The sequence below is a fragment of the Garra rufa genome, chromosome 1 (genome assembly GCF_049309525.1).
Source record: "Garra rufa chromosome 1, GarRuf1.0, whole genome shotgun sequence".
In the NCBI taxonomy this organism is placed as follows: domain Eukaryota; kingdom Metazoa; phylum Chordata; class Actinopteri; order Cypriniformes; family Cyprinidae; genus Garra; species Garra rufa.
The window spans coordinates 91,902,936-91,910,435 of record NC_133361.1 but is presented as its reverse complement, the minus strand read 5'-3'; the positions used below and the strand labels follow the sequence as shown (position 1 = coordinate 91,910,435).

Genomic DNA, 7,500 nt, shown 5'->3' with positions numbered 1-7,500 from the left:
GCGAGGGCTGCTCCAAAAAGTGGGCTATTTAAAGATCAGCCTCCGTAAAAGCCAGCATATTATATAAATAGTGAAGAAAAGGCAAAAGCTTACAGCACCTGGTATTCCCAGGCGGTCTCCCATCCAAGTACTAACCAGGCCCGACGCTGCTTAGCTTCCGAGATCAGACGAGATCGGGCGCTCTCAGCGCGGTATGGCCATAAACGAGGGCTGCTCCAAAAAGTGGGCTATTTAAAGATCAGCCTCCGTAAAAGCCAGCATATTATATAAATAGTGAAGAAAAGGCAAAAGCTTACAGCACCTGGTATTCCCAGGCGGTCTCCCATAAAAGTGTAACAATCGGCCTTATCAGCCGAGTTACAAGACTAAAATGGGGTCAGATTTAACTGTGAGAGATGACTAGTGGTTAAAAGAATGAGACATAAAAGAAAATTGGTTTAAATAGATTTGGTGTATTTACAAGGTTCACATAAAAGACTTTAAAACAACACGATAAAACTAGGTAAACTCTGTTAAAAGAATACAGTTCATTTGTCCATACCCTAAAAACAGGTAAACTCTGTTAAAAGAATACAGTTAATTTGTCCATACCCTAAAAACAGTCCAAGAACCCCAGTGTGTTGATAAGTCCAATGTGAGTGTCCACCAGTGTATATACAATCCACAGAAAGTGTAATCCAAAGTTTGCAGGTGGTGAATGGAAAGGTGAGCTCTAAAATTAGCAACTCCTCAATCCAACAGTTTGGTGACTGTCCTTTGTTTGTCATGCTGCTCTCTTATGCAGTTGTACTTCCTGCTTCCTGTCATGTGTCTAGTCACATGACAGGCCAACCATCCATTTATTAAAGACACATACACTTAAAATGTTAAGAGTAATAAAATGGCCTAAAAAACATGTAAAACACTTAAAACTCTATAATACATGTAAATGATTGTAATAAATAGAGCGGTAAAACACGTCTTTCTAAAAGCCAGCATATTATATAAATAGTGAAGAAAAGGCAAAAGCTTACAGCACCTGGTATTCCCAGGCGGTCTCCCATCCAAGTACTAACCAGGACCGACGCTGCTTAGCTTCCAAGATCAGACGAGATCGGGCGCTCTCAGCGCGGTATGGCCATAAGCGAGGGCTGCTCCAAAAAGTGGGCTATTTAAAGATCAGCCTCCGTAAAAGCCAGCATATTATATAAATAGTGAAGAAAAGGCAAAAGCTTACAGCACCTGGTATTCCCAGGCGGTCTCCCATCCAAGTACTAACCAGGCCCGACGCTGCTTAGCTTCCGAGATCAGACGAGATCGGGCGCTCTCAGCGCGGTATGGCCATAAGCGAGGGCTGCTCCAAAAAGTGGGCTATTTAAAGATCAGCCTCCGTAAAAGCCAGCATATTATATAAATAGTGAAGAAAAGGCAAAAGCTTACAGCACCTGGTATTCCCAGGCTGTCTCCCATCCAAGTACTAACCAGGCCCGACGCTGCTTAGCTTCCGAGATCAGACGAGATCGGGCGCTCTCAGCGCGGTATGGCCATAAGCGAGGGCTGCTCCAAAAAGTGGGCTATTTAAAGATCAGCCTCCGTAAAAGCCAGCATATTATATAAATAGTGAAGAAAAGGCAAAAGCTTACAGCACCTGGTATTCCCAGGCGGTCTCCCATAAAAGTGTAACAATCGGCCTTATCAGCCGAGTTACAAGACTAAAATGGGGTCAGATTTAACTGTGAGAGATGACTAGTGGTTAAAAGAATGAGACATAAAAGAAAATTGGTTTAAATAGATTTGGTGTATTTACAAGGTTCACATAAAAGACTTTAAAACAACACGATAAAACTAGGTAAACTCTGTTAAAAGAATACAGTTCATTTGTCCATACCCTAAAAACAGGTAAACTCTGTTAAAAGAATACAGTTCATTTGTCCATACCCTAAAAACAGTCCAAGAACCCCAGTGTGTTGATAAGTCCAATGTGAGTGTCCACCAGTGTATATACAATCCACAGAAAGTGTAATCCAAAGTTTGCAGGTGGTGAATGGAAAGGTGAGCTCTAAAATTAGCAACTCCTCAATCCAACAGTTTGGTGACTGTCCTTTGTTTGTCATGCTGCTCTCTTATACAGTTGTACTTCCTGCTTCCTGTCATGTGTCTAGTCACATGACAGGCCAACCATCCATTTATTAAAGACACATACACTTAAAATGTTAAGAGTAATAAAATGGCCTAAAAAACATGTAAAACACTTAAAACTCTATAATACATGTAAATGATTGTAATAAATAGAGCGGTAAAACACGTCTTTCTAAAAGCCAGCATATTATATAAATAGTGAAGAAAAGGCAAAAGCTTACAGCACCTGGTATTCCCAGGCGGTCTCCCATCCAAGTACTAACCAGGCCCGACGCTGCTTAGCTTCCGAGATCAGACGAGATCGGGCGCTCTCAGCGCGGTATGGCCATAAGCGAGGGCTGCTCCAAAAAGTGGGCTATTTAAAGATCAGCCTCCGTAAAAGCCAGCATATTATATAAATAGTGAAGAAAAGGCAAAAGCTTACAGCACCTGGTATTCCCAGGCGGTCTCCCATCCAAGTACTAACCAGGCCCGACGCTGCTTAGCTTCCGAGATCAGACGAGATCGGGCGCTCTCAGCGCGGTATGGCCATAAGCGAGGGCTGCTCCAAAAAGTGGGCTATTTAAAGATCAGCCTCCGTAAAAGCCAGCATATTATATAAATAGTGAAGAAAAGGCAAAAGCTTACAGCACCTGGTATTCCCAGGCGGTCTCCCATAAAAGTGTAACAATCGGCCTTATCAGCCGAGTTACAAGACTAAAATGGGGTCAGATTTAACTGTGAGAGATGACTAGTGGTTAAAAGAATGAGACATAAAAGAAAATTGGTTTAAATAGATTTGGTGTATTTACAAGGTTCACACAAAAGACTTTAAAACAACACGATAAAACTAGGTAAACTCTGTTAAAAGAATACAGTTCTTTTGTCCATACCCTAAAAACAGGTAAACTCTGTTAAAAGAATACAGTTCATTTGTCCATACCCTAAAAACAGTCCAAGAACCCCAGTGTGTTGATAAGTCCAATGTGAGTGTCCACCAGTGTATATACAATCCACAGAAAGTGTAATCCAAAGTTTGTAGGTGGTGAATGGAAAGGTGAGCTCTAAAATTAGCAACTCCTCAATCCAACAGTTTGGTGACTGTCCTTTGTTTGTCATGCTGCTCTCTTATACAGTTGTACTTCCTGCTTCCTGTCATGTGTCTAGTCACATGACAGGCCAACCATCCATTTATTAAAGACACATACACTTAAAATGTTAAGAGTAATAAAATGGCCTAAAAAACATGTAAAACACTTAAAACTCTATAATACATGTAAATGATTGTAATAAATAGAGCGGTAAAACACGTCTTTCTAAAAGCCAGCATATTATATAAATAGTGAAGAAAAGGCAAAAGCTTACAGCACCTGGTATTCCCAGGCGGTCTCCCATCCAAGTACTAACCAGGCCCGACGCTGCTTAGCTTCCGAGATCAGACGAGATCGGGCACTCTCAGCGCGGTATGGCCATAAGCGAGGGCAGCTCCAAAAAGTGGGCTATTTAAAGATCAGCCTCCGTAAAAGCCAGCATATTATATAAATAGTGAAGAAAAGGCAAAAGCTTACAGCACCTGGTATTCCCAGGCGGTCTCCCATAAAAGTGTAACAATCGGCCTTATCAGCCGAGTTACAAGACTAAAATGGGGTCAGATTTAACTGTGAGAGATGACTAGTGGTTAAAAGAATGAGACATAAAAGAAAATTGGTTTAAATAGATTTGGTGTATTTACAAGGTTCACATAAAAGACTTTAAAACAACACGATAAAACTAGGTAAACTCTGTTAAAAGAATACAGTTCATTTGTCCATACCCTAAAAACAGGTAAACTCTGTTAAAAGAATACAGTTCATTTGTCCATACCCTAAAAACAGTCCAAGAACCCCAGTGTGTTGATAAGTCCAATGTGAGTGTCCACCAGTGTATATACAATCCACAGAAAGTGTAATCCAAAGTTTGCAGGTGGTGAATGGAAAGGTGAGCTCTAAAATTAGCAACTCCTCAATCCAACAGTTTGGTGACTGTCCTTTGTTTGTCATGCTGCTCTCTTATACAGTTGTACTTCCTGCTTCCTGTCATGTGTCTAGTCACATGACAGGCCAACCATCCATTTATTAAAGACACATACACTTAAAATGTTAAGAGTAATAAAATGGCCTAAAAAACATGTAAAACACTTAAAACTCTATAATACATGTAAATGATTGTAATAAATAGAGCGGTAAAACACGTCTTTCTAAAAGCCAGCATATTATATAAATAGTGAAGAAAAGGCAAAAGCTTACAGCACCTGGTATTCCCAGGCGGTCTCCCATCCAAGTACTAACCAGGCCCGACGCTGCTTAGCTTCCGAGATCAGACGAGATCGGGCACTCTCAGCGCGGTATGGCCATAAGCGAGGGCAGCTCCAAAAAGTGGGCTATTTAAAGATCAGCCTCCGTAAAAGCCAGCATATTATATAAATAGTGAAGAAAAGGCAAAAGCTTACAGCACCTGGTATTCCCAGGCGGTCTCCCATAAAAGTGTAACAATCGGCCTTATCAGCCGAGTTACAAGACTAAAATGGGGTCAGATTTAACTGTGAGAGATGACTAGTGGTTAAAAGAATGAGACATAAAAGAAAATTGGTTTAAATAGATTTGGTGTATTTACAAGGTTCACATAAAAGACTTTAAAACAACACGATAAAACTAGGTAAACTCTGTTAAAAGAATACAGTTCATTTGTCCATACCCTAAAAACAGGTAAACTCTGTTAAAAGAATACAGTTAATTTGTCCATACCCTAAAAACAGTCCAAGAACCCCAGTGTGTTGATAAGTCCAATGTGAGTGTCCACCAGTGTATATACAATCCACAGAAAGTGTAATCCAAAGTTTGCAGGTGGTGAATGGAAAGGTGAGCTCTAAAATTAGCAACTCCTCAATCCAACAGTTTGGTGACTGTCCTTTGTTTGTCATGCTGCTCTCTTATGCAGTTGTACTTCCTGCTTCCTGTCATGTGTCTAGTCACATGACAGGCCAACCATCCATTTATTAAAGACACATACACTTAAAATGTTAAGAGTAATAAAATGGCCTAAAAAACATGTAAAACACTTAAAACTCTATAATACATGTAAATGATTGTAATAAATAGAGCGGTAAAACACGTCTTTCTAAAAGCCAGCATATTATATAAATAGTGAAGAAAAGGCAAAAGCTTACAGCACCTGGTATTCCCAGGCGGTCTCCCATCCAAGTACTAACCAGGACCGACGCTGCTTAGCTTCCAAGATCAGACGAGATCGGGCGCTCTCAGCGCGGTATGGCCATAAGCGAGGGCTGCTCCAAAAAGTGGGCTATTTAAAGATCAGCCTCCGTAAAAGCCAGCATATTATATAAATAGTGAAGAAAAGGCAAAAGCTTACAGCACCTGGTATTCCCAGGCGGTCTCCCATCCAAGTACTAACCAGGCCCGACGCTGCTTAGCTTCCGAGATCAGACGAGATCGGGCGCTCTCAGCGCGGTATGGCCATAAGCGAGGGCTGCTCCAAAAAGTGGGCTATTTAAAGATCAGCCTCCGTAAAAGCCAGCATATTATATAAATAGTGAAGAAAAGGCAAAAGCTTACAGCACCTGGTATTCCCAGGCGGTCTCCCATCCAAGTACTAACCAGGCCCGACGCTGCTTAGCTTCCGAGATCAGACGAGATCGGGCGCTCTCAGCGCGGTATGGCCATAAGCGAGGGCTGCTCCAAAAAGTGGGCTATTTAAAGATCAGCCTCCGTAAAAGCCAGCATATTATATAAATAGTGAAGAAAAGGCAAAAGCTTACAGCACCTGGTATTCCCAGGCGGTCTCCCATAAAAGTGTAACAATCGGCCTTATCAGCCGAGTTACAAGACTAAAATGGGGTCAGATTTAACTGTGAGAGATGACTAGTGGTTAAAAGAATGAGACATAAAAGAAAATTGGTTTAAATAGATTTGGTGTATTTACAAGGTTCACATAAAAAGACTTTAAAACAACACGATAAAACTAGGTAAACTCTGTTAAAAGAATACAGTTCATTTGTCCATACCCTAAAAACAGTCCAAGAACCCCAGTGTGTTGATAAGTCCAATGTGAGTGTCCACCAGTGTATATACAATCCACAGAAAGTGTAATCCAAAGTTTGCAGGTGGTGAATGGAAAGGTGAGCTCTAAAATTAGCAACTCCTCAATCCAACAGTTTGGTGACTGTCCTTTGTTTGTCATGCTGCTCTCTTATGCAGTTGTACTTCCTGCTTCCTGTCATCTGTCTAGTCACATGACAGGCCAACCATCCATTTATTAAAGACACATACACTTAAAATGTTAAGAGTAATAAAATGGCCTAAAAAACATGTAAAACACTTAAAACTCTATAATACATGTAAATGATTGTAATAAATAGAGCGGTAAAACACGTCTTTCTAAAAGCCAGCATATTATATAAATAGTGAAGAAAAGGCAAAAGCTTACAGCACCTGGTATTCCCAGGCGGTCTCCCATCCAAGTACTAACCAGGCCCGACGCTGCTTAGCTTCCGAGATCAGACGAGATCGGGCGCTCTCAGCGCGGTATGGCCATAAGCGAGGGCTGCTCCAAAAAGTGGGCTATTTAAAGATCAGCCTCCGTAAAAGCCAGCATATTATATAAATAGTGAAGAAAAGGCAAAAGCTTACAGCACCTGGTATTCCCAGGCGGTCTCCCATCCAAGTACTAACCAGGCCCGACGCTGCTTAGCTTCCGAGATCAGACGAGATCGGGCGCTCTCAGCGCGGTATGGCCATAAGCGAGGGCTGCTCCAAAAAGTGGGCTATTTAAAGATCAGCCTCCGTAAAAGCCAGCATATTATATAAATAGTGAAGAAAAGGCAAAAGCTTACAGCACCTGGTATTCCCAGGCGGTCTCCCATAAAAGTGTAACAATCGGCCTTATCAGCCGAGTTACAAGACTAAAATGGGGTCAGATTTAACTGTGAGAGATGACTAGTGGTTAAAAGAATGAGACATAAAAGAAAATTGGTTTAAATAGATTTGGTGTATTTACAAGGTTCACATAAAAGACTTTAAAACAACACGATAAAACTAGGTAAACTCTGTTAAAAGAATACAGTTCATTTGTCCATACCCTAAAAACAGGTAAACTCTGTTAAAAGAATACAGTTCATTTGTCCATACCCTAAAAACAGTCCAAGAACCCCAGTGTGTTGATAAGTCCAATGTGAGTGTCCACCAGTGTATATACAATCCACAGAAAGTGTAATCCAAAGTTTGCAGGTGGTGAATGGAAAGGTGAGCTCTAAAATTAGCAACTCCTCAATCCAACAGTTTGGTGACTGTCCTTTGTTTGTCATGCTGCTCTCTTATACAGTTGTACTTCCTGCTTCCTGTCATGTGT

At 41.1% G+C, this 7,500-nt stretch overlaps 14 non-coding genes across 14 annotated transcripts in view; all 14 read right to left on the bottom strand.

Moving 5' to 3' along the window:
* LOC141291843 (5S ribosomal RNA) overlaps positions 1–2 on the bottom strand; it is a 119-nt gene extending 117 nt beyond the window's left edge. Inside the window, exon 1 of the ribosomal RNA XR_012340389.1 lies at positions 1–2. This exon is cut by the window's left edge and continues 117 nt beyond it. This is a non-coding gene — a ribosomal RNA (5S ribosomal RNA).
* An 84-nt stretch (positions 3–86) lies between these two features.
* LOC141296281 (5S ribosomal RNA) lies at positions 87–205 on the bottom strand. The gene has a single exon (XR_012341219.1). It is a non-coding gene; the product is annotated as a 5S ribosomal RNA (ribosomal RNA).
* An 801-nt stretch (positions 206–1,006) lies between these two features.
* LOC141318600 (5S ribosomal RNA) lies at positions 1,007–1,125 on the bottom strand. The gene has a single exon (XR_012352906.1). It is a non-coding gene; the product is annotated as a 5S ribosomal RNA (ribosomal RNA).
* An 84-nt stretch (positions 1,126–1,209) lies between these two features.
* LOC141291833 (5S ribosomal RNA) lies at positions 1,210–1,328 on the bottom strand. The gene has a single exon (XR_012340387.1). It is a non-coding gene; the product is annotated as a 5S ribosomal RNA (ribosomal RNA).
* An 84-nt stretch (positions 1,329–1,412) lies between these two features.
* Positions 1,413–1,531, bottom strand: LOC141318410 (5S ribosomal RNA). Its single transcript, XR_012352730.1, has one exon. It is a non-coding gene; the product is annotated as a 5S ribosomal RNA (ribosomal RNA).
* An 801-nt stretch (positions 1,532–2,332) lies between these two features.
* LOC141291822 (5S ribosomal RNA) lies at positions 2,333–2,451 on the bottom strand. Its single transcript, XR_012340386.1, has one exon. It is a non-coding gene; the product is annotated as a 5S ribosomal RNA (ribosomal RNA).
* Positions 2,452–2,535: 84 nt separating this feature from the next.
* On the bottom strand, positions 2,536–2,654 carry LOC141291800 (5S ribosomal RNA). Its single transcript, XR_012340384.1, has one exon. It is a non-coding gene; the product is annotated as a 5S ribosomal RNA (ribosomal RNA).
* Positions 2,655–3,455: 801 nt separating this feature from the next.
* Positions 3,456–3,574, bottom strand: LOC141297573 (5S ribosomal RNA). The gene has a single exon (XR_012341405.1). It is a non-coding gene; the product is annotated as a 5S ribosomal RNA (ribosomal RNA).
* An 801-nt stretch (positions 3,575–4,375) lies between these two features.
* Positions 4,376–4,494, bottom strand: LOC141297566 (5S ribosomal RNA). The gene has a single exon (XR_012341404.1). It is a non-coding gene; the product is annotated as a 5S ribosomal RNA (ribosomal RNA).
* Positions 4,495–5,295: 801 nt separating this feature from the next.
* LOC141318599 (5S ribosomal RNA) lies at positions 5,296–5,414 on the bottom strand. The gene has a single exon (XR_012352905.1). It is a non-coding gene; the product is annotated as a 5S ribosomal RNA (ribosomal RNA).
* Positions 5,415–5,498: 84 nt separating this feature from the next.
* LOC141291695 (5S ribosomal RNA) lies at positions 5,499–5,617 on the bottom strand. Its single transcript, XR_012340366.1, has one exon. It is a non-coding gene; the product is annotated as a 5S ribosomal RNA (ribosomal RNA).
* Positions 5,618–5,701: 84 nt separating this feature from the next.
* Positions 5,702–5,820, bottom strand: LOC141291624 (5S ribosomal RNA). Its single transcript, XR_012340352.1, has one exon. It is a non-coding gene; the product is annotated as a 5S ribosomal RNA (ribosomal RNA).
* A 752-nt stretch (positions 5,821–6,572) lies between these two features.
* Positions 6,573–6,691, bottom strand: LOC141291551 (5S ribosomal RNA). The gene has a single exon (XR_012340348.1). It is a non-coding gene; the product is annotated as a 5S ribosomal RNA (ribosomal RNA).
* An 84-nt stretch (positions 6,692–6,775) lies between these two features.
* On the bottom strand, positions 6,776–6,894 carry LOC141291474 (5S ribosomal RNA). Its single transcript, XR_012340338.1, has one exon. It is a non-coding gene; the product is annotated as a 5S ribosomal RNA (ribosomal RNA).
* Positions 6,895–7,500: the final 606 nt, after the last annotated feature.